We start from the raw sequence: 27,140 nt of genomic DNA, 5'->3' as shown, positions 1-27,140 counted from the left end.
TGGTAACTTGGAAATTACAAATGTATCTCTGCTTTTGTCCTTTCTCAGCCAACCTGCTGCGTGGCAGGGCACCCACAGGTCGTGACGCCATTTGCACAGGAGTCTGACCCGGGCTGCCCCTGCCCCGAGGGCCAAGAGAGCAATACCCAGGGACCCGTGTGACTGTGCTCCATCAGCAGGGCCCTGCTGGGGAAGCTGCCAGAGGACGACCAAGGCCAGCTTGGTGTTTCTTGTTTAAATCGACCAGAGAACGAAAGTGAAAATAAGATAAATCCCTGGATACGTAAGGCACACACACACCAAGTTTGCAAAGATTAACCCACATTTTTAGCTACTCGGTGTGCCCAGAAAAATCAGGGCTGCCCGCGAGATGCAGGAGCACAGCGTATTTCCTGTCAGCACAGAGGCAGAATGACCCCCGGGCGGGAGGGTTTGCCATCTGTCCCAGCAGCATAACCTTTACGTTCCCTTTAGAAAGTGAATACCAAACACCCCCTGAAAAGCTTGGCAGCAAAGGCCCTGGCCGGGCCCAGCACGCTGCATCCTGAACGTGAATGGGTACCTCGGGCGGGGGATGGGGCAGTGCTAGGAACAGATTCTCAGCCAGTCCTAAACGGCTTAAACCCTTCTGACACTCATGTGTGTATTTTAATTCGAAACTTAAAAAAAAAAATCTTTTTAGCTGGAGTCAGTTTCAACCATCTGTCTCTCTGAGTGAAAATAGGATGGAGGCTTGTATATATGAGCTTTTGAAGAAAACCAATTTTGGCAGCAAGAATTAAAGTGAAAGAAAAATTGTGTCTCAATTTTCAAGGCGATGTTAAGGAGAAATAAAACATCCAGAGTAAGTGGTAACTTGCACGGACACATCTGCCTCCGCTTCTCCCTGTTGGGCTGCCCCACTTCCTGGCCACTTCTGGACTGACCTTCGCTGCACCTATAGCCTGGCCACCCCATCAGAGCCCTGGGAAGCGGCAGAGCGGAGACCTAGAAGTCATTTCCCTGATTGGAGTGACGGCATCAGGGGTGATGGGGAATTATGTTTGTAGGTACTCTACGAGAATTTTGAATTGGCCAGTGCTGGGGTGGCTCAGTTGGTGGGAGCGCTGTCCATAGACTGAAGGGTCACAGGTTCAATTCCTGGTCAGGGCACACACCCAGGTTGTGGGTTTGATCTCCACGTGGGGTGGGTACGAGAAAGCAACCAATGGATGTTTCTCTCTGGCGCTTTGATATTTCTTTTTCCTTCTCTCTCTCCTTTCCTGTCTGAAAAGTGATTCTAAGAAAAGAGTTTAATGAATGCAAACACAGCCTGATCACTTTCTGAGAGTTAACATAGAAGTTATCTCAAAGCAGAGGACATCTCCCGAGTCAAAACCATGACAACACGACCCAAACATCACTAGCAGGGTTGACCCAATGTAACGGAAACCCACCCCGTCATCTGTGGCAAACAACCATGAAAACAGTCACAGGTGAAGGAGAATGGAGCCTGAAATGACAGGAAAAGAAGTGTGCGTTTTTCAGATTTCCTGCATGCGTCCAGGGAAAAGCGCACCCTGACCATCCGATGCCATCTCTCCTGTGCATCTGTTAGAGGAGCCACCACGAGGGCCCAGGGCTGCCCTCCCGCCACACCCACCTGCTCCCCACGCCTGGCCCCACGCGGGTCCAGCCTCCGGTCCTCCACACTCCAGGTAAAGGCAGGCCCAGCGTTCCAATGAACTCAGGCCAAAAACCCTGGAGCCACCCCTGATTTTCTATCAAATCCCACGTATGATTCTTGGGCAAATTATTCGGGCTCTCCTTCCACAATCGTCTACTTTTCACGACGTTGCCTGCCATCGTCCTGTCCCAGCCACCATCACCACTCATCCATGTTACAGAAAAGCCTCCTGAACAGCCTCATTCCGGCCCTTGGCCTCCCTTGCAGTCTTTTCCCAGCTGCAACAGTGATTCTTTAAAAACAAGACAAATCATGTCGCTTGTCTGCATGAAGCTCTCCAATGGCTCCCAGCTCTGGGTAAAGGCCAAAGTCCTACAATGGCCTTCAGCCCCACACAGTCCAGCCCCATCAGGTTCTCTGATCTGGTCCCCAGACCCCCTTCCTTGCTGTCCCTCACACGCTTCAGGAACACTCCCACCTCAGAGATTTTGCATCTGCTATTCCCTCTGCCTGACAGACATTTTGCCCTAAATATCTGAATGACTTGCTTCTTCAAAACTTAGTTCAAAACCCATCAGGGTGAAGCCTCACTCACCCACCCTATTTAAAAGAGAAAACTTCCACGTGCATTCTCGAGCCTTCTTTGCTGTCTTGCTTTCCTCCCTTACGTGTATCACCAGCTAACATGTTCTATAACACACTTAAGTATTTTTCATTGTTCATCCTTCATTGCATAATTTAAACTCCAGTGAAGGCAGAGATTTTGTCCTTACTGGTCACTGATATATGTGGACAGAACTTAGAAGACTGGTACAGAGTAGACACTCAATAAATAGTTGTTGAATAAGCAAATTCAGCTTCAAAACTGTGAAGCTCCTGAGCGAGCTCCTTCCAGCCTTAGTTTCTATAAATGAGGTTCACATTCTCCTGGGTTTGCTCCCCTCCCCTCCCTCTCAACCCTTTTGCTCTGGTCTGGTGTTCTTCTTAGTCATATTATTGCCACACCTAGATTCTGCCTCCCTTCCTGCCCTCCAGAATGTATTACATCCTTGGACCATTTGCATGATTTTTCATTGCCTATGTTACCGCTAGACCAAGCCTTCAGGATCATTATTTTTTTAATTTTTTATATTTATTGATTTTAGAGAGAGAAATAGCAACTTGTTGTTCTATTTATTTATGCATTCATTGGTTGACTCTGGTATGTGCCCTGACCAGGGATAGAACCCACAACCTTGTCATATTAGAACGATGATTTAGCCTACTGTGCTACCCACCCAGGGCCTCAGGATTACTCTTAATTCCCTCTGGGTAGTACTATCCCAACCAAACCCAGCTCAGACCTCTGAGACCAAGGACCAAAGAACGTGACTTCTCAGAAGAGTTCAGAATACCGACGTATCAGCAAAGGAACTGTGATCCCATGGGAAGTTAGGTGTCTCCTGGCAAGTCTGTAAGTTGGCATTTTATGTCCGTAGCCTTATATGTAACATATACTTGCATTAGGTTGTGTGAATTCTCTAGTCACTAAGTGGCTAGAGAATTTTAACTACATCAGAACAATGCAATAACTAAACCCTCAAAACTAAGATTCAGACCTTAATCCTGCCTGTCTGAACAGCGACAGCTGGCTGTCCCCATCACATTGCTATCTCAACAGCTGCAATATGGCACCCGACTCCAGATCAGAAGCTTGATCCCCAACGCTGTCACCTGCTCATGTTTTGCAGGTGAGCACACACCCACACACATATGCACAGTCTCCTAACTCTGAATCGCTTTAATAGATCAGAGCACGCTTCTCCCCATCATTCCAGCTGCCCAGTGGCCCTTTCCAGGAGGACAGCGAGGAGGGAGAGTGGGGTGACATACCTGATGGAGGGAGATGTGACAACACGTTGGGTATCTGAGCAAGGTCCCCCACACTTTTGTAAAGGAGGGAAAAGCACCCCAATCAACCAACTTCTCTAACTTGCTAAGAGCCAAAAACCCCAAGTAGCTGGCTCCATGATGCTAAATTTCTCTCTATGTTAATGCAACTTCATGGCTGAGGCTCTAAACGTGCACAGGGCCGTTCTGGGTGCTGTGGGACTGACACGAATGATCAAGGCAGCATCTGCCTCGAAAAGGCTGGTGACACGGCAGGGCCTGAAGACGCCAGCTTCACTGCAAGGGAGGGTGGGGTGAGTGCACGATAGAGGTTCAGGGTGTGAAGAACGGGGCGTAGGAATGAGACCGTGCAGGGAGCTTTGTGAAGCACAAGCCAGACACTGAAATACGTGTAGGATGTGAACTGGGGAAGCACTGCCTGTGGAAGGAGAGTGAGTGTGAGTGAAGCGGCAGAGGCAGGAGGTAGCCTGTGTTTGGGGGACAGCGAACAATCCAACTGGGCTCAAGGTGGTTGAATGGGCTCGAGGTGGTGCCACAGGAGACAAGCTGGAGAGGTGGGTGTTCGGTGCTCTACTCTCAGGGTAAACCCACCCAGGTCCATGGCTTCCGTCCTTTGGTCCTGCTTCATTTCAGGAGAAAGTTATTTATTTTTAAAACATCTAAGAGTCTGGGTGGGAATCAAACATTTGCATGTTGAGCCAATCCAATCTATTCAGAGGTGTTAAACAATGCAAACAACTGGTGTTAACGCTTCTCTCACATATCACACCTTTGCTGCATATAGAGAAAAAGTGAGAAATTAAATGCTCAAAATAGAAATCCTAGAGTTTGGAACTCATTCTGTGGGTACAAGTAGCACTCAGGGAGGAAACTCTGTCTCCCAAGTCATCTGGTAGTTTTCTGTTCTTCACACCGTAAAAAGAGTGGGTAAGTTAAAGGTTTCTGGGATGAGCCTTTGAAGTGACACATTTGCCTGGTCTCTCCTGCTGATAGGATGAACCAGACGTTGATCACTAGGGCACACTAAGAAATTAGTTAATGAGCATTTAAATGGACAAAAGAAAGATCGCTCAACTACATGATGATGTGGCCAGTTTGAACTGAAGTTAGAGGCCAGCATGTTTTTTGCTTGTTCCTAATGGTTGTCACCAGCTGCTAAGTTTCCTGCCACCTGGCCTAACACTGCCATACAGCATCCCCAGTGTCTGACGGCAGCCTAGGGAATTTCTATAGATGAAAGAGGGAATGAACAAATGCTACAACTGGAATAGTTACATAGGAAAAGAAGTAGACACAGATGGTCACATTTTTTATTCCAGCTTGGCATCTATCCTCTGATTTATGCTGGCCCCAAATGACTGGCAGAACCTGGCCAGAGGTAAGAGTGATGCAAGACTCTCTCTAGTACACAAAACCACAGATTCTTGAATTTGGAGAAGAAAGAAAATGCAGAGAAACTACCAAAATACTTGTCTGACCACTTATTGGTGCAACAATCACATCACAGATGATCCTCATTTGGTGGTGGCATCTTGAACTCTCCTGGGCCCAGGGAAGTCACTACCTAAAAGGCAGCCCAGCTCATATTTTGAATAGCTTGAGACAATCAAAGATTCCCCACTACATTATGTACTCTCCTTTCTCCTAGAAGTTTCAGCTGCAATAGATAGGTGTCTTCATCCTATCTGCTATACACAGAGTGTACACACCCACCTCGTCCCTTGCTGAGAGCCCATCAGCTCTCTGCAGCATGAAATACAAAGTTCATCTGCTTTGTACTTGAGAAGTTGTGGGGGAAGGGGAGAGCCAAGGAAGAGATAGAGAAAAGAGAGGGTGTGCACCTGCAGAGATGAGCCACCCAGGCTCCTCTCCATCACACCCAGACCCTAGCTCACCAAACCTTTGCCTGCGGTGCTGGTCCCAAGTTCATGGACCTTGTAACCTTCTGGACTCAAACAAGAAGAATGCCTCTATGAGCTTGTACCACATTAGGTTTTACTTTACCATATGACTTTGGAGTGCTGGGCTTAAGTGTACAGGGGCTGGAAAATGTGGCTCAGAAGACCAGAATTCCAAGATCAGATAGAGGCCAATGTGATGCTCTAGAAGTCCCCAGACTACGGTGGCCTCGCAAGCCAGGGAAGATGCTGACTGGCCATCTGGCCCTCTCAATGCACTCACCCTGAGCCCTGTAGTGCTTTACTGGGCACAGATACAAACGCTTAATAGGATCCTGATTCAGGGAGGCAAGGCTCCCAGAACCCTAGTCCATGTGGAATTACCAAGTCCACACTTGTCTTTGGCCCAGATACCCCAAAGGGGACGCATTTCAGGAAGTCAATGTGTGCACTAAACACACCGAAATGATCCAAGAGAAAAACTGTAAATCCAAGGGAAGAAATGGAAAATGAAGCAGGATTTAATCTTTCAAACCTCACCACACTAGGAAGTGGTAACTGTTCTTATCACTCCTATTTTACAGATGACAAACATGAGGTACGGGGAGGCGGAGTAACCTGTCAGGGTCACATAGTTATCTGTAAGTGCTGACCCCGGGATCTGAATGAACCCCAGCTCCAGAGGTCATGCCCTCATGTTACCTCTTTGTTTTCTATTATCTTATTTATTTATTTATTTATTTATTTATTTATTTTTATCACCATCATCATATTACCTCTCAATCACTGTTATTATTTGTTCTGGGATCAAATCAGGCCTATGAGCAAAACAGGAAGATGAAAGTAAGTCATGAATAGAAATGCTATCGCCTGGTTAGCACATATGTCTGGATGGTCAGCCTGTGAATTCAAAGATATGATTATTCACTTAATTATTAGTCACTCTTCTTGTTTGATCTCCCACTGTACTTTGTTGTACCTCTGTTACGTATTTGTCACATTTTTACCTCATGTGACGACCATGTGATATGCACATAACATACAACCACGAAGCACTCATTCTTGCTCATGGCAGGTAGTACTCACGGTGCTCCCTGAGTACCAAGTCAGTGCTCTTGACTAGGATTGAACACTACTGAAGGCAACTGGTTTTCAGGACTACACACAGGTGTGGGCAAAAGCAGGTGTAAGTAACCACGTTCGTCAGTCATTGGTTAAATTACAAGCCATCATTATTAGAAGATGAATTATAAGGATATGAAATAACAATAATAACAATAAGAAGACAACACAAATACTACATTAATTAATAAATAAATAGTAATACAAGAATGAACTATTTCGTGTACTCACAGCTGTAAACCTACTTTTGCCCACCCGTGTATAGTACTTTTATTCATTTTAAGTAAAATCTAGATTTGTAAGCTTACTAATTCCAAGACCCTGTTATTACTCATGATGCTAACATCATTCAAATGCATTTTATATTCTAAACAGGCATCCTTTCAGATGCTACTGAAGTTGGATATTGAAACCATCACACGTGTGGTTGTATCTCAGCAATCTTCCTAGGGATGCCTTTCAGAAACTGTGCTTAGCAAGAAGAATTGGCAGAAATGAGGCAAGTACCCCCTTACCGCAGTCCTTGGGGTTAATCACAAATTCCTGCTCCCCTCCTCAATGACTAACAACTCCTTTGAAGTCAAGCAGGGCCATCTGATTTGCTTCGGCCAATGAAATGTAAGGGGTTGGGGCAATGTATATGAAAGTAAAGCCTCTCACATTACCTAGTATGGTGAACAGGGAGCCTTATTGACCACACTGGGTATGTAATGTGATTAAAATCCTTTCTTATGTTACTCTACTGAGGTTTGGGAGTTTGTTATTGCCTCCTGAGGCAGCCTAACCTGATCAATACACTCCAAGAGCAGGAACCCGCTCCATTCTGGTCACTTTGCACCTTTCTTGATTTAGTGTTGGCAGCTGCAAGTACCCTCCTTCACCACCCTTTCCTGAGCTTCGACGTGGAACACCCTCTGAGAAGTGGGTTTTGAAAGGTTTCCTTAGGCTCCGCCGAGGAAGAAATGCCAATCAGCCACAAAGTCAGGCAGTATAGAGCTTTGCTGGGGTTTGCACACCTGGGTGAGGCTCCTCCTGGGGGGGGGGGGGGGTTTTATTTAGGCTGGCTCTCTTTGTGGGAGCTGGGGATTGGTCCCCTTAGAACAAAGCGGCAATATATCATTGGTGGTTTTCCTCCGGCTCAGGTTGCTATGAGGATAAAGCCCGCCCTTTAGGCTTCCAGGTTTGACGGCAGCCGTGGTCTTTTGTCCTACCTGCCCATCCTGACATGTTCTCCTTGACTAACCTCTAACCAGGGTCCGCCCAGCTTTTTTTCAGCTGGGTCTTGTCTGTGGGTGTGTTCTCAAGAGTCCAACTTTAGCAAGAGTCCTGCTAAGGCACTTTAGCCAGAACCCCCCACCCTCAATATCTGATCATTGACATCTAATCAATATCTGATTGAGTTCCTTATCCCCTTCCCCCATATCCCAAGTGGGTATTTGATTGCCCTGGCCTGCCTTTATCAAGAATACTGTTAAGCCGACTTTGCCTGAATCCCTCCTTTTAACCCCGATGTTTCCTGTTAGTAATTTTCCATCCACTGACTGCCACCCCTCTCCTTGGTTATAAAATCCCCACTACTCCTTGCTGTATTCCTAGTTGAGCCCAGTCTCTCCCCCTTGCTGCAAAACCCCACTGCAATAAGGGGTCAGACACCCATCCCCATAGTTCCTGGAATAAAACCTGCCTTATCATTTCTGTCACAGGTGTAAGGAATAATGTTTTCCTTAACAGGTGTATGGACTAAGCATTAAATGTCATTGTTGCCCAAACAGTTGCCAGAATATGTGTCCTAGTTAAAGCATCTTTCATTTTGAATGTTCCCCCTGGCAGCTTAAAAACTCTTTCCACGTGACCTACCTTCCCTGGGTGTGGGAAGGCAGTGGGGCTGTTGACAATGCCAAGGGTGCACTTCCAATCCCCCGACTCCTCCCCCTAAGCAGTCCTGCCCAATGGACTGAGGGCCCTGGCTTTGTCTGGACAGAACATACTAGAGAAAGGGAACGTTTGAAGACAGTCAGGGATCTCCTCCCCTCCAACTGTTCTGTAACCCAATTTTCTATCTACTTCAGAATCTACAATGTGTGGGCTTCCCAATTTTAGGAATTCGCATTTCTTTATTTTGAAAAAACAAGGGGCTCTCAAGACGAATGAGTACATTCCCCACCCCCATCATTAAATCTACGGCAAAAGATGTGGGATTTCATTTTTGTTATTATACCAATTGCTTTTTAGCAGCATTTGAAAATATTAAACAGCTTAAAAGAGGAAGCAAGAAAATCTGTATTCGCAACCCCAAAGCTGGCCTTTACATGTCCTTGGGTGGTCCGTATTTGCACTGGTAGATTTAGTTTGGCATTTTCACTTATGTAAATAGATTCTCACTTTCCTTTGAGCCTGAAAGCATTCAAAGGGCGAAGATCTTCTCTCCAAATCAGCGGGTAACCTATACCTTCTGAAAGCGAACAAAGTCACACTTCTCAAGGAAACAGGCTGAGACCGTTTTGTTATTCTTTCTTTCACAAAATACACACCAATTCCCACAACCCCTTGCTATTTTTATCCGAATGGGGCAGAGGGTGAAACAGGAGACACCCCATCATTTTAAAAGGGGACGCTGTCAAAACACAGAGTCCCCACAGGGCCTGCTTACCTTTTCACCCACCCAAACCCACCAACTACTGAAATTCCACGAGCTGATTCTGAGACAGAATCTCCTGTCACTCCCTATACGCGGGCTCACCATAACACTCAGCAACTTGAAAAATGGTTAAAGGCTTCCATATGTGCAGGACGGGATCTCACTGCTTTCAAGAGGAGAGGACTTTGTTCCACTTCAATTACTAAAATCTTCAGCTTGTCAAACAAAGAAATGGGTACTATTTCAGGTTAGCGTAGAAAAGTCTGCACTCTAAAAAGGAAACTGACTCTGGGCAAAGACTATAAAATATTGTGTCATTAATTATCCATTAGCACTATTTAAAATATACACATTGCTCTTGGCTTCACTCTAGACGTTAGTATAAAATAGAAATCGGACAAATGAATCAAGTTTTCCCCTCTTCCCACCAGAAAGGAACCAAAGTATGGTACTGCTCAGAGGAGAGTGTCAGATCAAAGCCAGATCAACAGAATTCGCCCCAGGGGTTCATAAAGGAAAACACAGCCTCAAACCACCCTGTCTGTCACTTCTAGAATGAAAGGTTGTCCTCCTCAAGACTCCCCCAGCCCCAGCGGAAATGCTCCCAGCAGTCCTGAGTCATGAAGGCAAGGCTTCCAGAATTCCAGGCATTACCGAGTCTACATGCGGTGGGGGCTATGTTTCAGGATGCAAATGCTTTTACTAAACACATTAAAATGATCCAAGGGGAAACAATTAAATCTTATAATAAAAGGGAAATTAAGTGGAATCTATTCTGGCTAATATTGAAGTCAACAAAGCTTGTTGAGCGTTTAGCCCCTGTGAAACCTTCTGCTGGAAAGCACAAGGATCTCTCAGGGATCCTAGAGTATGGAGGGGGCAGGAGCCCTTCATTTTTAAATGTCAAAGTTTACAGTGCTCTGGAAATCACTTTCACTGTGATTCTTCAAATGTACAATGCAAACTGTTAGATGCTAACCTAAAACATGCGGGAGCGAGGGGACAACACAATGTTAAAAAATTCTTTAGAGGTTATACTATAATAATCAAGACAGCATGGTACTGGCATAAAAATGGATACACAGATCAGTGGAGTAGAATAGAGAGCCCCAAAATAAACCTCCACCTTTATTGGGGTAAGACAATCTTCAATAAATGGCATTGAGAAAACTAGACAGGTACATGTGAAAGAAAAAGAAACTCGACCATTTTCTTTCACCATATACAAAAATAAACTCAAAATGGATTAAAAACTTAAATTAAGACCCGACACCATAAAAATCCCAAAAGAAAACATAGCCAATGAATTCTTAGACATCATTCTTAGCAATAGCTTTCTGGGTCTGCCTCCTTGGGCAAGTGAAACCAAAAAAAAAAAAAAAAGGAAACTAATGGAACTACATCAAACCGAAAAGTTTTTTGCCCAGTGAAAGAAGCTATCAACAAAATGAAAAGACAACCTACAGAACAGGAGAAGGTATCTGCCAATAATACATCTGGTGAGCCACCAATATCCAAACTACATAAGGAACTTAATACAACTTAACACTAAATATACAAACAATCCAATTTAAAAATGGGCAGAGAACCCCAAAGAGACATTTCTACATTAAGAATATACAGATGGCCAACAGATATTTGAAAAGACGTCCGACATCATTAATCATCAGAGGAATGCAAATGCATACCATGATGAGATACCAACTCCCATCTTTCAGAATGGCTAGTATCAAGAAATCAACAAACAGGAAGTGCTGGCGAGGATGTGGAGAGAAGAGAGACACAGGCGCTGCTGGTGGGAACCCATGTTGGTGCAGCCACTATGGAAAGCAGTGTGAAGATTGCTCAGAATTGGAAATAGAGCTGCCCTACAATTCCCCTCCTGGTATTTATCCGAAGAAACCAAAAACACTGTTTCAAAAAGATATGGGTGACTGCTATTTTAATTGCAGCATTACTAGTAACAGCAAAGAAAGGTATGGAAGCAACCTAGATGTCCATCCATAGATGAATGGATTAAAAAATGTGGTATGGAGACTTCTGCCAAGACAGAGGTGTAGGTGGAAACACTGTACCTTCTCCCACAAACAAGTCTAAAAACAACAAAGTTTTAGCAACAAAATACGCAGCTAAACCACAGAAAATTGAACAATACGGGAGTCCAACAACAACAAACCACTCAGCCAGACCGGTAAGAGGGGTGGAGCCAGCAGTGGAGCAGGTCGGGCAAAAAAGATCCTCTGACCCAGGCACGCAGGCAGCCAAGGGCAGATCCCAGGCGTGGGGTAGCCACAGGCGAACCCAGTGAAGGCGCAAGGCAGGAGGCTGACTCAGGTCACACATTTGCGCACAGATAAACCAGCAAAGGAGCAAGCAGTGAGATAGACTGTGCAGGCCCCAGCAGCAGGAAGCAGCAAAGGGGACCGCTATTGCCCCTCTTTGACCCTGCCCCCACATACAGCATCATAAACCAGCAACCTGGGTGGCCCCGCCCTGTGAACGCCTAAGGCTCTGCTCCTTATACGTAACAGGTGTGAACAGATCAAAACATGGCTCAAGAATAACTCAAAGCCCCAGAGCCAATAACTCTAAGCGACCAAGAAATAGCCAACCTATCAGAGACACAGTTCAAAACACTGATGATCAGGATGCTTACAGAACTGGTTGATTTTAGCCACAAATTAGAGGAACATATAAAGGCTAAACTAATTGAAATGAAGGGAAATGCACAGGAAAGCAATAGTGATGGAAAGAAAACTGGGACTCAAATCAAGGGAGCATACCAGAAGGAAGAAAAAAATGACCAAACAGAAAAATATGAAGAAACAAGAATTCAAAAAAATGAGGAGACCTGGCTGGCGTAGCTCAGTGGATTGAGCGCGGGCCTGCGAACCAGAGTATCGTGGTTCGATTTCCAGTCAGGGCACATGCCTGGGTTGCAGGCCAGTTCCCTGCAGGGGACACACGAGAGGCAACCATACATTGATATTTCTCTCCCACTCTTTCTCCTTCCCTTCCTCTCTCTCGAGAAAAAAAAATGAGGAGAGGCTAAGGAACCTCCAGGACATCTTTAAACGCTCCAACATCCAAATTATAGGGGTGCCAGAAGGGGAAGAGAAACAGCAAGTGGAAATCTTATTTGAACAATAAAAGAGAACTTCCCCAATCTGGCAAAGGAAATAGACTTCCAGAAAATCCAGGAAGCACGGAGAGTCCCAAAGAAGTTGGACCCAATAAGGAACACACCAAGGCACATCATCATTACATTAGCCAAGATTAAAATGAAGGAGAGAATCCTAGAAGCAGCAAGAGATAAGGGGACAGTCCCCTACAAAGGAGTTCCCATCAGACTGTCAGCGGATTTCTCAAAACAGACCTTACAGGCAAGAAGGGGCTGGAAAGAGGTATTCCAAGTCATGAAATCCAAGGACCTACAACCAAGATTGCTCTACCCAGCAAAGCTTTCATTTAGAATGGAAGGACAGATAAAGGGCTTCTCAGATAAGATCAAATTCAAGGAGTTCATCATCACCAAGCACTTATATGAAATGTTAAAGGGACTTACCTAAGAAAAAGAAGATAAAAAAGATGAACAGTGAAAGGACAGCAAACTCACAGTTATTAACAACCACACCTAAAACAAAAGCAAACTAAGAGGACAGCTAGATCAGGAGCAGAACCATAGAAATGAAGATCACATGGAGGGTTAGACACAGGGGAGTGGGAGAAGGAGAAGGGGGGAGAAGTACAGAAAGTAAGTAGCATAGACGGTAAATAGAAAATAGATAGGGGAGGGCAAGAATAGTATGGGAAATATAGAATCTAAAGAACTTGAGACATGTGGTCATAAACTAAAGGGGGGATGGTGGGGGAGGGGTGTGCAGGGTGGAGGGGAATGAAGTGGTGAAATAGAACAACTGCAATGGCATAATCAATAAAATATACTTAAAAAATAAAAATAAAAATGTGGTATGCATGCATATGTACAATAGAAAGTTACTCAGCACTAAGGAAGAGTGAAACCTTGCCCTTTGCAACAACATCGATGGGCCTACGATGTAGTACACTAAATGTAGCAAGTCAGAGAGAGAAAGGAAAATACCGTGTGATTTCCCTTACATGTTGAATCTAATAAAAGTCAAGCAAACAGAAAAGAATAAACATAACAGAAACAATCCCATAGAAAGAACAACTTGGTGGTTGTCAAAGGGGAGGAGGTAGGGCAATAGAAATTGAAAGAAAGAAAGAAAGAGAGAGGGAGGAAAGGAAAGGAAAGGAAAGGAAAGGAAAGGAAAGGAAAGGAAGGGAAAGGAAAGGAAAGGAAAGGAAAGGAAAGGAAAGGAAAGGAAAGGAAAGGAAAGGAAAGGAAAGAAAGGAAAGGAAAGGAAAGGAAAGGAAAGGAAAGGAAAGGAAAGGAAAGGAAAGGAAAGGAAAGGAAAGGAAAGGAAAGGAAAGGAAAGGAAAAGGAAAGGAAGGGAAAGGAAAGGGAAGGGAAGGAAAGGAAAGGAAAGGAAAGGAAAGGAAAGGAAAGGAAAGGAAAGGAAAGGAAAGGAAAGGAAAGGAAAGGAAAGGAAAGGAAAGGAAAGGAAAGGAAAGGAAAGGAAAGGAGGAAGGAAGGAAGGAAGAAAATGCTTTAGAAGTTGTAGGAAATGCTGTTGAAGCATAATGAAGCACACTGGTATCTGGTTCCAAGCTGATCTGTGGATCAAGTGCAATCATCCTTTACAGTTGCCCAAGGTTTATTTTTATTATAAAGAATGCCCTTGACTCTACCATCAATTTCTGCTCTGTGTGTTTGCCACACTGGTGGTATTAGCTGGTCTGTATCCCAAAGTAAAACAGTGGGTCATTCTACAAAATTATAGCAAGAATATGGGTGAAGCATAAGAATGTTGGGGATTAAGTGACATTTTAGAAGCAGGCGCAGCTGCTTGTGAAGATCTCAGGATTGATACCAGCCCCAAACTAAAAGGCCTGTAAGTCATCTGCTAAGCAGAGGTCCTCCCAGGATTCCCTGCCAAGCTAGTGTTTCAGATCACAACGCAGCCACTGTATCGAGTAAGCCCAGAGGACTGAGTAGCTTCGTATTTAGCTTTGAAGTAAATTCATCTTTGCAATGAATCAAGTCCTGACTTGCAGCCACCCTTGCAAAATCAACTTTCTGGGCTGTCTTAGTTGTGGCCTGTTCTGCACTTAATGCTCAGCAAGATACCTGGTGACACTAGAGAATCACCTGTGGAGGCTTGGGCGCACCTCCAGGAGGTAGGGTTTACTTATCTTCTGCCCCGCCCCAAGAGATGTCTAATTTTCTTGGTTGACTTTGATAATACATTTAGACTGTTCTTATCAGCATGTGAGCATGTTCTTAAAGGACTCTCTGTCCTGCCACAATAAAAAGTTACACTAAACAGTACATCTTGGCATCCCACATAGAGAAACAATGAGATAGGATGGGAAGAAAACAAACAGACTATGGAATTTGAAATCCAGCTCTTCCACTAACTGGCCTCATGAGGCCTTGACCAAGTGGCTTAATGTTTCGGAGCATCAGATTCATTGTTTAGAAAGGGGAGGGAAAAATGTCAGCCTTATGAGGGTATTGGGATGATTTGCCAAGCCATGAATATGAAGAGGGTAAGTGCCAAATGAATAGCAAGCTAGGGCTGCCTGCCACTCCCGCAGACTCACTTGGAGGAAGTGGGCATTGGTGCGTATTTTACCTACACCTGGGCGCCTCTAACATACCTTGGCAGTGAAATGCCAAAAATGTCCTGGTAGCCAAAAAAGGTTTTAGCTGGCTGGCTCTGGCTGAACAGGTATGCCATGTTCCTCCCCCCTTTTCCTAAACAGTGTACTTGACCAGTGGTTCTTAATCTCTTTTTAGTCACTAATGGCCTTTTTTTTTCCCCTAAAAAGCATTATTTATACACAAATGCATAAAATTCTGCATTGATCTTATTGGGCTCAGTGACCCCCTGAAAACCATCATATGCCTGCCCTCCATGGCACATGTGACTCAAGTTTAAGGAGCCTTCTCTAAACAGAGACTCGAGAGACGCCTTGTGAAGATGCAGCTCCTCGGAGCTGGCGTCTGGGCAGCTGAGTCTGTTACAAGACGAGCCTCAGTCCACGGGCTGGTGCCAGGCCTTCTGGAGAAGGAAGCAGAGTCCAGGGTATCGATGAAAAGTTCCCAGAAAGGAGGAGTAATTTTTACAAGAACCCGGGCAAAAGATTTTTACAAATTTCAAAGAAATAAAATGAGAGTCAAATTAACTTTGGTTAATTCTCAAAGAAGTCAACCCTAGAAGTTCACTGTCTCAGCAAAGTTCCTACAAGAATGTATTTTTTTTTTTTTTTTTTTGCTAGAACAAAAGTTTCTAGTAAAAGGGATCCTGCGATCAAGGGCGCAACTGGCATCTCAGAGCCACAAAGTATTATGGGGAATTAGCTAGTTTTATTAGGAGACAGAACCAAGGCAGTGTTTGATTTCCAAAGAGCTATCGTCCTTCTTTGGGTCTGCCATATCACCCACAGCTACCAACCAGCTGAAAAAAAAAATGGTATGGCTATACTTTAGGCCTCAAGGAAATAATTGTGGCTCACAGGGAAATTCAGCAGCAAACCTGAAAGAAGCAGACAAGCTTGGCAGTTTGGTTTCTCACAGAGAATACCAGCTAACATGGGTGAGTTCTGGTTTTACAGTCAGATTGAATTTGAATCTTACCCCTGCTATTTATTAACTATTACCTTGGGTATGTCACTTAACTGAGTATTTCATCTGTAAAACATGGATAATAATGTCCACTTCATAGGGTTAATATAAAGAATAAGATGAGATAACATAAGCAAAGAGCCTGGTATTTAATAAAAGAAAGTAACCAACATAATTGTCCTGTGGTGTGGAAGACTAGAGGCAGACTGCCTGTGTCCAAATCCCAGCTTATTACAACTTACTAGCTGAACGATTTTCAGAAAGTTGCTTGGCATCTTTGTCTTAGCTTCCTCACCTGTCAAACAGTATTACAAATAATATAACACCTAAAGTTTGGGTAAGAATCAAATAAATTAATACATAGGAAAGCAGTGTAAAATGTAATGTCTGGTCAAGTGCTCATTATATTTCAGTAGATGAATTGGTAATGCAATATGTTTAGTAAATGGGGTGTAATACAATTACTAAATGTACTAAGTACTGGTGAAGTGCTAAATATATCACCAACCTTTGTTGTGTTTGGGGGAGCAAAATGCCAGGAGAAAAAGGTGGTGAGGAAATATACTGTGACCTTTTCAAGTGATGCTAGATTAAGTGACAAGAGGGAAACAGGGTGACAAGGGAGAATGAATGGCCCTTTTAAGTAGCTGTGGACGAAGCCTGTGCTTAGAGACATGGCTGGGTTTCAAGACCTGGCATGCGTTTCACAAGACTGGTTTATAGACTGTACTGAGTAGGGACAAAGACCCCCAGGACGGATCCCCAAGAGCTACTTAACTCAGCACTAGAGTCGAAGGGATAAGCTTATTTATTAAATGCAGACTCAGCAAAGTGTTTGGAGAAGTAAAAAGGGTGGAAAGAAAGTTAACGGAGCCCCCTCTGAGACATAAAACACGTGGACAGAAACACGGGTGACTTCCTCTCACCATCTCAGAAATTAGTCAGAAACTAGAGACCGGAACCAGGGCGGTGAGAGCTCTGCCCCACTGTCCCCTGAGTTGAGTTTCTTTTCTCTGCCCATGCCCTTCTGGTGATTATACATAACAATATAGACCGTCAACACCACTTTGGATCAGGTTTTCAGTGGGAGAGGAGGACAGGCTGGGTGTGGGGAGGGGCAGAGCCATCCCTCTTTCCCAGGGCACCCTGCAGCCCGGGCTGCCCCATCCACACCCCAAGGGGAGAGGAAGCGAGTGAATCCAGGCCTGAGACCAGAGACAATGGACAAAAAAAGATGTTTGGGCCCCAAAACTGGGCCAAGAGCTGGACAGACTGCATTGGGCCCCCAACTACTGCCCAGACATCCCAACGATGGCACTAGAAGATTTTTAAAAGAAATGGCTCTCGGAGCACTGGATCCTCAGACTTTAAGAAATACTAGCGAGTTGGTGCCTATGAAGAGAACATTTGATAACTTAGTGGTAGGAGCGTCTGATTTTATTTTATTGAGAAACATGGTCAGAAGAGCAGAGTTTGGGGTCTTTTTTTTCCACACCAAAACTTTCAGAGAAAACTTGACACTTTAAATAACCAGAGAAAGTATTAATCACATTCCCACTGATACCCTTAGGCGGCAACTTGCACTGAATGCTCCATTTCAAGTTCACTACCACCGATAGCATCCTCCTCTATAATTTTCACAATGAAACTAAGTGCCTACACAAGCACCCATATCCGTGCTGATATGAGCCCTATGATGTCTTCCGCAGTTACCACGTTTTACTATTTGCTACACGTTCTGCTAATCTGGAATGTTTGGAAGCGATTTTTCACAACCCTGAACTACAGTAAATCGAGAATGCCCACTGGAAAGGCATTCCAGCAAGAAAATGGCTGGCTACTTTTTCCTGCCCCTTACTTAGATGTAGTAGAGGCCAGGATAACGACCGTATTCCATCTTCTGCATTTCTGTCGAGCCTCTGATGTCCTCAGTAATTTCCTGTCCTGATCCTGGGTTTGTGCTTAACCTTAATAGCCCAGGAACCAGTCAGAGACTCCGGCACACTCAGTTCCCATCAGCGCTGCCAGGATGCTGCCCGTACGATGACGACGCACAGATTTACAAGGCCAGGGCGATTCGGCAGTGGGAGTGGGGAAAGGACAGCCACGCGGCCGAGAAGGTGTTTACGAAAACACACACCCCACTCCCCCAGCCACACTTTTTTGCAGCGGTGAGACTGGCATCTTCCTGAGTAAGTGTTAATTAATGCCCTGCTGGAAGTGAATTCGCTCCCTCCGACTTGGCGGGTAGCAACAGCATCTAAGAGCTTTGCAGACAGCTGAAAATGTAATCGAACAGCATATTTCCCCCTCCCTCTGCAGCTCCCCCTCCCCCAGAGGCCGTCAGCTGGCGGCTCAAAGCCGGTGAGGATTTCACGGCCGCTGGCCCTCAACTGTTTAAGAGGGGACCGCGGTGGGGCGCGCTCGGACGCCCCTCCCAGCCCACAAGGTGGGCTACAAGGTGAAGACCCCATGACCCCTCCTCTTCCGCACTCACCTCTCGGCTTTGCTCGGGGAGCTGCAGCAGGGGCTGCCGCTGGGGGGCTCTGGCCGCCTTACCTTAGGGAACCCCGGAGCCAGCGGAGTCAGTGGCGGGGGCCGAGCAAGAGTCCGGCTGCGCTGCAGGGGCCGCACTGTTGCTTGGCTCCCAGCTCAGACGACACCGGGAAGACGAAGGTTAAGGAGGGGAGCTGAGGGGGCCGCTGCGGGAGGGCGCGACACCCACCTCCTGTTTACCTGGACACGCTTCGCGGTGGCACTAGTCTCCCCGAGCGCGAGCGCGAGCGCGGTGGCGGCTCCCTGGCGGCGGCGGCGCTCGAGCGGCTCCGGTGGGTGGCGGGTGCGGCGCGCGCAGGATGTGCTGTCTCACGCTGCGCCCGCCGCTCGGCTGGAGCTCCTCGGGGAGCCAGCACATCCTCTCTCTCTCCCGGAGCCTGACACTGACAGCTCTCCGGAGCACCGGGTCGGCCGGGCTCGCCCCGCCCCCGGCCCACACCCTCCAGGCCTGGGGCCCCTTCCACAGGAACTCACTGGGCACCCCTTCTCCCCCTCCGAGTCTCTCCAGGAGGGAGTGGCGCCGGCCCGCAGGCTGGTGGCGAGCAGGGGACCTGAGGAGGTCAATCCCTCTATTTCTGTGCAATCGGGAGGACTCATCTAAGTTGCTGCAGACAGAGAGCTTCGGTGTTTTGGGAGCTCCTGCTCTCAACGTGCCAGCCTTGAACAACTTTCACTCCCAACTACTTTAAGGTCATTTAAATAGAAATAGCTCAGACCCATCTGCTACCCACAGTTATAGACCTGATATATCCCTATTTTTTCCCAGAAGGAAAAAAATGTGGCTTGCCACCACTGCATTGCTTCTTGGAGTCTTAGCTTTTAAAACCTGGGTCGGCATTCTTGGACTTCCCCAAAGCTTACCTTAACAGCTAAGTTTTAAGGCTCAGAAATGGAGTTTGAGATTCTAATCAGTGCAGGTTTGGCACCATTTTATAGGTAAGCTTTTCATCGTGTTTCTTGAATATCAGCGATAAAGACTAACTGGAACTTCAGGGGAACGTAATCGGTCGGCGTTAGGGTGGACGGTGACTCGGACTGTGGAAGAATTCACAAAGAGAAGAACGTGTAGAGAGCCAAGTTTTTATTCCCTCCCGGAGAAAGGAGCGGGGCATGGTGTGGAGAGATACACCAGCCTTGCGGGGTGGGGGCTTTGAGCTTTCACCGAATCAGTAGGATTATAAAAGTGTTGGGGTTGCTGTTGTGAGGCCCAGGGGTTATTAGGGGCGTTGTAACAGGGGCGGCCATCAGTGCTGACATTATCTATTTATTGCCCGTGGCTGTAGGGACTGTTCTATTCTTGCTTCCCAGTAGTTTTCAGTCCTGAGGACATTAGCTCAGAAGAGTCAAAGGGCAATCATGTTTAACAAGGTCACAGGCCTGCTCGGCAAATGGTGCCACAATAGCAAATGGTGCCGGCTTGGCTTTATCCTTTCAGTGCGCAACGTCTGTGGGAGGAGCTAGGGCTTATGGAAGTTTTCGAACTCTATGTAATGGAGAGAGCTTCGTGGGAAGAACTCCGTGTTCATAAAGCTCTATGGTTCTAGCTTCCCCTTCCCTCAACATTCTGCGTCCCTTTATGTAAGTGCCCCTCCATCCTGGCACTTAGACCAGAGTGTGCATGGGACTTGCCATACATGCGTGCACTGGCTGGCAACCCTTTCTTTTCCCCGAATAAATCCTTTTTGGTGACGAAACACCTAGTCGATAATATTTTTCGGTCGACGTGGGGGGGTCACTGCGCACACTAGAATGCAAGTTAGTAGAGGGCAAGGACAGTATCTTATTCATCGCTGTATCGCCAACACCTGTAAGGTGTTTCATGCATAACGCTGCTCAGTACATGCATGTGAATTTAATCGGCAAGTACTGCCGTCATTTCAAAATATATATGGATTCGGTTGTAAAGACACCATCATACTGATCTATAAAATGGTCATCCTTGTTCTAATTTTGCCTACCTAGCAAATTATTGCAACCATAAAGATGGCTTAAAAAAGAGACAGGTGAAATATCTTTAGATAGAATGAACTCAAGATATTCCAGGAGAAAAATTCTGTGAAACAAATACTCGCCTCTGTCATGTACTGGATACTTAATACAGTCTTGTACTGCTTAAAAACAGGGGTGTGTTCTGAGAAGTTTGTCACTAAGTGATCTCCTGGTTGTGCATCTGTCCTAGAGTGTACTGTTAAAAACAAAAGTCAGCCGTAACTTTCAAGACCTAATTGGCTGTGTTAAGTTAATTCATGAATCCAGCACATCCCTCTTAGCAGCTAGAGGGACACCTCTAGTTCCTACAAAATAGTAGGGTGGGGCTAGAGAGCTGTTACCAAAAGAAAAGAAAGGATTATTTTTAGACCAGTACAACTTCTGCCCCTGCACCGCCCCCACAAAGGTTTTGGGGGGGTTGTTTGTTTATTTGTTTTTTAAAGCATGCAAATTGCCTCTTCTTTCTGTGGGTAGAAGGTAGAGGATACAGAAGGCCCATGTGACAGATCATCTCACTGGTATTGCCAGAAAATTCCAGACTGGTTGATTAAGAGTATGTTTCTGGTTTAAAGAACGATTAGGCCCTAGCTGGTGTGGCTCAGTGGATTGAGTGCTGGCCTGTGAACTGAAAGGTTGCAGGTTAAATTCCCCATCAGGGCACATGCCTGGGTTGTGGTCAGGTCCCCAGTTGGGGGTGTGCAAGAGGCAACAGATTGTTTTTTCTCTCTCATGTTGATATTTCCCTCTAGTTCTCCCTCCCTTCCCCTCTCTCTGAAAAGAAATTTAATTAATTAATTAATTAATTAATTAATTTTTAAAAAGCAGTTAGGTCAGGTATTAAGTCTAGTTTTGGCATAACTGGCTTTTAGCACAGATGAGACCATTTTGTGCCTGTGGTTTTCTCTTCAATAGTATTTGTGTGAACCTACACAGCTATGCTATATGTTATAGCCTACTGCTCTGTAGGGGAGGAAAAATAATTTTACCTTTACCCTTATGGGCTCTCAGCTGAGACATCTCTTTAATAAAAGACAGATTAACAGGAAGAAAACAAAGTTTAATAACATATATACTTCCTGCATACAAAGGAGAGACCAAGGAAAATTGAGTTATAATTTTTTCATGATCGCATACCCAGGCATAATACAGATAATTGGGTGTGAGAATGAAAATGAATAAGAAACGAATGGTCTCTGTATTCTACAAACTTAAAAATCTAACTGAGAATACAAAACTGGCTTCAATGCCAAGCAGACTAGAAAAAGAAGAAGAATTGAAGGCATTTGCCATGAGAGATGGGGAAGTGAAAAATCCATTCCAGCTGGGAATCTGTATGATCTGGAATGCCTTGTTGAAGAGGTTTTGGGTGTATGTCTATAGTTAGAGACACATTTTGACAGATGGTAATATGCATTTCAGAACAGAGTTAGAAAGCAGGCAGAAAAAAGAATCAGAGACCTTATTTTTATGGTAGACTTTTTTTAGAGCATTCTAGGTTTACAAAAATATCGTGAAGAAGGTACAGAGAGCTCCCATGAAGCCCCTAAAAATTATAAACTGCTTGTTGCAAATATACCTGTTTCACCTCTTCCTGTACTTATTGCTCCAGGGTTTCAAAGATGGTCTCCAAGAAGAGATTATGTGGCTACCACAAAATATGCTGGGCAAATTCCTAACTTGCTAGACATTAAGAAGTTGCTTTGGAATCCTCCAGACAGTAGTGTGGCCAAGTCCCTTTGCTCTGGGCTCAGACTCTGACTACAGCCTGCTGGTATGGTACAGTATTTGCACATATTAGTAGGGTCCTCTGAGACACAGATCTCCTGTAAGTCAAACGGGGGCAATAAAGATGCTTGTCTCTCGAGTTATTTCAGTGAGTTAATCCCTGTGAGGCACTTGGCACAGCCCCTAGCCTGTAATTAGAAACATTCAATAAATGTTAGCTATAGTCTGCATTAAAAGTTCAAAAAGTGGAGCTTATTGTACCCTCTAAATTCAGTGTCCATTCTGTGACATTACTAGATTTCAGAGACAACTCAGACCTTGGGGGTCACTACTAGTCTTCGAGACAGAGACGCCTCTGCTCCATGCACCCGTCCTTCATTGGTGCTGGATTCGGGTGTGGCCCACAGCTGGTTCTGTTGTCTGACTTACTTCCCTAGAGCCTCGGGTCACACAGGTTACAACCACACTCTCACACACCAGATCTTTTCACATCTACCTCTGGAATTTCTTCTCCAGGTGATATCATCTTTTTTTAAAGACTTTATTTATTCAGTTTTAGAGAGACAAGAAGGGAGGGAGAAAGAGAGGGAGAGAAACATGGCTGTACAAGAGATACATTGACCAGTTTCTTCTTGCACACCTCCAGCTGAGGACCTGGCCTGCAACCCAGGCATGTGCCCTCACTAGTGACCTTTCAGTTCTCAGTCTGGCACTCAATCCACTGAGCCACACACTAGCCAGAGCTGATTTTATCTTGATAGGAGAAATAAACTGAAAATTCACCTCTGTGGTCCAAAGGTTTTAAAATCACAGAAAAATAATGTGAGCCATTTGAATCGGGCTTGGAAATATTCTCTGTTGAAGATCACATAAGCTCTGGCCCTGGCTGTGTAGCTCAGTTGGTTAGAGAGCTGTCCTGATATGCCGAGGTTTCAGGTTCAATCCCCGTCAGGGCACATACAGTAATCAACCAATGAATTCATGCATGCATGGATGCGTGGAGTAACAAATTTCTCCCTCTCTCTCTTAAATCAATAAATGTCTTTTAAAAAGTTTAAAAATATGACACAAGCTCCACATCATGCTCAGAATAAAACCCTGTGAGGAAACTAATTAGAACCATTGCCCAGTGTCATTTATGGTTTTGTTTGGGACATACAAGGTCTGTCCAGAGAAAGTCAGCCATTGTTAATATACCAAGAATGGTTTGGGTGACATCGATGTTACCTGGCAGCCAAGGAGCGTGGACTGGTATGCGCAGGCATAAACAATGACGACTTCACTGTATTAGTCAGTGGGAATGGTAGACACTGCTGAGTGAGCACGTGTACTGTGTGGTCATTGCATTCAAAATGACTGAGCAAGTAGATCGATGAATCTGATCAAGTTTTGTGTTAAGCTTCAACATTCCTCATTCCTCTGCAGAAACTATTTGGATGATTGCTCACAGCTATGGGCAACTAATGATTGGCAGCTTCATCATGACAACATGCCCACTCATGCATCATGTCTCTTGCAAAGTTCTTTGGTGAAACATCAAATCACCCAGGTGACTCAGCCCCCCTACAGCCCAGACTTGGTGCCCTGTAACTTCTGACTTTTCCCAAAACTAAAATCACCTTTGAAAAGGAAGAGATTTCAGACCATCAGTGAGATTCAGAAAAATCCAATGGGGCAGCTGATGGCGATTGGGAAAACTGTATGAGGTCCCAAGGTGCCTACTTGGAAGGGTACTGAGGCATCATTGTCCTATGTACATAGGACACTATTGTATCTTTTATCTTCTTTAAGAAATGTCTCTATTTCTTATATTATATGGCTGGATACCTTCTGGACAGACCTCGTATATAGCTGGTGGATATGTTTTATGTATTTTCTATTATATGACTGAAGTTGGTCTGTTTGTGCCAAAACTAAACAATAATAATAGACGTCCAAAAGCAGGTTGATTATTGGTGTTGGGAGTTTTATTAGAAATCAAAGAGTGATTTATGGAGAAATCAATGATTCCAACTTCTAAAGCAACGACTGCTTTTTATCTTCTGGACACTTATCATTAAGGGATGTTGCCTATGGTTTTATGCAGAAGGTGCAAAGAAGCTATAATAAATAAATACACATACACACGTAAAATTTGCCTTCAATTTTAGAAGAATGAATTCAGAAATGTCTGCTGTATAGTTCGAGATTTTTCTAAATGTTTTTTGGATATCTTCCCAATGCAACTCCAATTATATTAGAATCACCTGTATTTGTAATATAATTGTATTACAGTCACCCGTATTTTCATCTTCTCCACTTTTGTCTCAGGAGTCTTTGCTCCTTTCTGCCCTTTTTACATTTCTTCCCATCAGCTTTTCTTTCCAGGATGATGTTAAGCGCAACTGCATGTATTTTTAACAATCAGTAATAAAATGCAACCATGAAAATATCTACAAAGCAAAACTAAACATTTTAAAATCTTAAAATGTTATGTTGCACACTTAAATTTTTGGGATTACAAAATATAAATTGTTTGTGTCATTTTAAATTCACTTCCCATTAGCGTTTAAATGTATATCTTTATTTTCCCAGCTGTGAAATCGGTTTCTGTATCTTTTATTTGTGTTCTGTCTCATCACTTGTTATTTCAAATTCATATTTCTAGGAATTGAATAAACCTACCTTACCAGAAGAAATTAAACCACATTTTTGATAACTCACTTCTCTGTATTATTTTCTAGAGAATTATTCCACTCTGTGGAAAGGTTGACCCTACTAGCTCTGTCTGCCACAGCTCTCCCAAGACTTAAGAAGAATATTTATTTGTCAGTAATTAAATGTATGTACACTAGTGCTGTGTGAGCCTTTAATCAGAAAATCTGAGCACTTTTCTTTATGGTGCTGCATTGTTTGTTTATCTCATGTGCTAACTCTTAATATTATCTGACTATCCCAAATGTGAAATCTGATGTTTCATGTATTTTAGAATTCAAATTTTATACATTACATGCTACTCACTTCTCTTCCTTATTATGCTTACATCTTTACAGAGTTATACTTTAAGAAGTGTTATAATACAATTTGTGGAAGATAACACAATTTTACAGAACTAAAAAAACATATAAATCAGTGATACTTCGTTGGGATCAAGAACACAAGCTCTGGACTCAGGTGTATGGGGTGGGGGCGGGAAACTGGTTCCTGTGATTTGCTAGCTATGTGGTTCTCTGCAACTTGCTTAAATCCTTAAAGCCTTGGTATCTTCATCTGTATAATGGGTATAATAACACCTATCTCTTAAGATTTTAATAAGAATTAAATGAGAGAATGCTTATAAAGAACTTGGTTGCAGTAGTTGGCACCAAGTAAGCAGGAAATGAATGATAGATGCTGTTACTCTGTGGATGTGCACAGAAACAAGACTCGAGGTCACACAAAATGTTAAAGGTGGCTGAAGGTTTTCTGGTTGATTAGATTACATTGGCTTTTTTTTTTCTTTTGACTTTATCCTTGTTTTCTAATTGCTTCATGATGAATAAGCATGTGTTCCAACAGGTCTATCAATACCAGGGAAAATCCAGAAAACAGCATCAAGTCACTTAAAAGCAATAAAGTTTTATATTGTGAGTTTCTTTTATTGGAAAGAAACTCCCTAAACATACACTAAATCTTGTCACTTGGCGGTGGCTGCGATAAACATGTCAGATATTAGGATATACTGTGGTGAGATGAAGAGCTGCACCTCCTGCTAGAAAGGAAGTCAGGATAAGGACGGAGGGAGGATGAATGGAGATGGCCACGCCCTCTCACTTCCTACATAAATGTCTTGCACTTCCCTTCCAGCGCATACCACTTAGGTGGTTGTTGTGCATCGCTGGTTCCACTGAGCTGCAATGAGCCGTAAAGAAACCTCTCCCCAGGGATCTAATAACAATGTACTGCTGCCCTCTCCTCTGGAAATGGAAAGATACACTGCCCTTTCTATCCTCCAGCTCCGGGCTCTTCATGCTAGCGATGAGCAGCTAAAGTCCGAGGGCCAGCAGTGTGCCTGTGACCTCCAAGCCCTTACCCTTCTCCATTTGCTGAGTGTGCAGGTGAAATTCCTTGGGGAGGTCATGCTGGAGGAGGTCACAGCATAATAGCTGATTGACTCAAGAGCTGGACCTGGGCGATCAGAAGCACCCACCACCTCTGCTGTCCTAGTAATGTGGCTCTGTTCACCATTCCCATACAGGGAGCCATCTGCAAGGACGTAGCCTTGAGAAAACACCATGTTGTTGAGACTGGCTTGAATGCACGACTGAGCCACGTTAAGACCTCTATATAAACGTTTAAAGAATGTGGTGAGTGGACGCAGAGGTCTCCTTGTCTCAGTGTCCGCCCAAGACAAATGTGGTAAGTCCCCTTGCTCACTAAACATGCCACCCACCGATCTGGAATGGCCACTTTCTTAGGTCTCTCCTTGCACCCCGTGTCCATGGCCCAGTTTGCAAACCAACAGGGTACTACAATTCACATTATCGACCAGGTGATTTCTAAAAACATGCCTTACTTGTAAAATATAAGTATAATTAGTTAATGGGGAGATAGGTAAAGAAAGAGATCATCTTTCCACTTAAGTTTCTAGCATGAAAACCAGTTAGCGGGTGAGAAGGCCTTTGGTACTTTTTTAAAGTTGAATTTATTGGAGTGACATTCATTAATAAAAGCATATAGGTTTCAGTTGTACAATTATATAATACATTATCTGTATTGTGTGTTCACCACCCCAAGTCAAGTCTCCCTCCATCACCATTTGTCCCCCTTTACCCTCCCTCTACCTTCTTTCTCTCTGGTGATCACCACACTGTTGTCTGTTTATGAGGTTTTTTTCTTTTTCTAATCCTTTACCTTTTCCGCCCAGCCCTCCTCCTTTTGAATATCTGACTTTGGGATTTCACTGGGTCTGCTATAACCAGATTT

General features: G+C 44.4%; 1 protein-coding gene across 2 annotated transcripts in view; it reads right to left on the bottom strand.

The window, feature by feature from the left end:
- DYNC1I1 (dynein cytoplasmic 1 intermediate chain 1) overlaps positions 1–18,839 on the bottom strand; it is a 295,022-nt gene extending 276,183 nt beyond the window's left edge. Inside the window, exon 1 of one of the 2 annotated variants that reach the window (XM_037136706.2) lies at positions 18,652–18,839. The gene's annotated coding sequence lies outside the window, so the exon portion shown is untranslated. Of the gene's footprint in view, positions 1–18,485; positions 18,519–18,651 lie in introns of those variants that run through there. The other variant, XM_037136707.2, reaches the window with a different exon arrangement.
- Positions 18,840–27,140: the final 8,301 nt, after the last annotated feature.

The sequence above is a fragment of the Artibeus jamaicensis genome, unplaced genomic scaffold (genome assembly GCF_021234435.1).
Source record: "Artibeus jamaicensis isolate MK-2021 breed Jamaican fruit bat unplaced genomic scaffold, CSHL_Jam_final contig_923, whole genome shotgun sequence".
Classification (NCBI taxonomy): domain Eukaryota; kingdom Metazoa; phylum Chordata; class Mammalia; order Chiroptera; family Phyllostomidae; genus Artibeus; species Artibeus jamaicensis.
The sequence above is the reverse complement of the archived record's forward strand: the minus strand, read 5'-3'. Positions and strand labels throughout refer to the sequence as shown.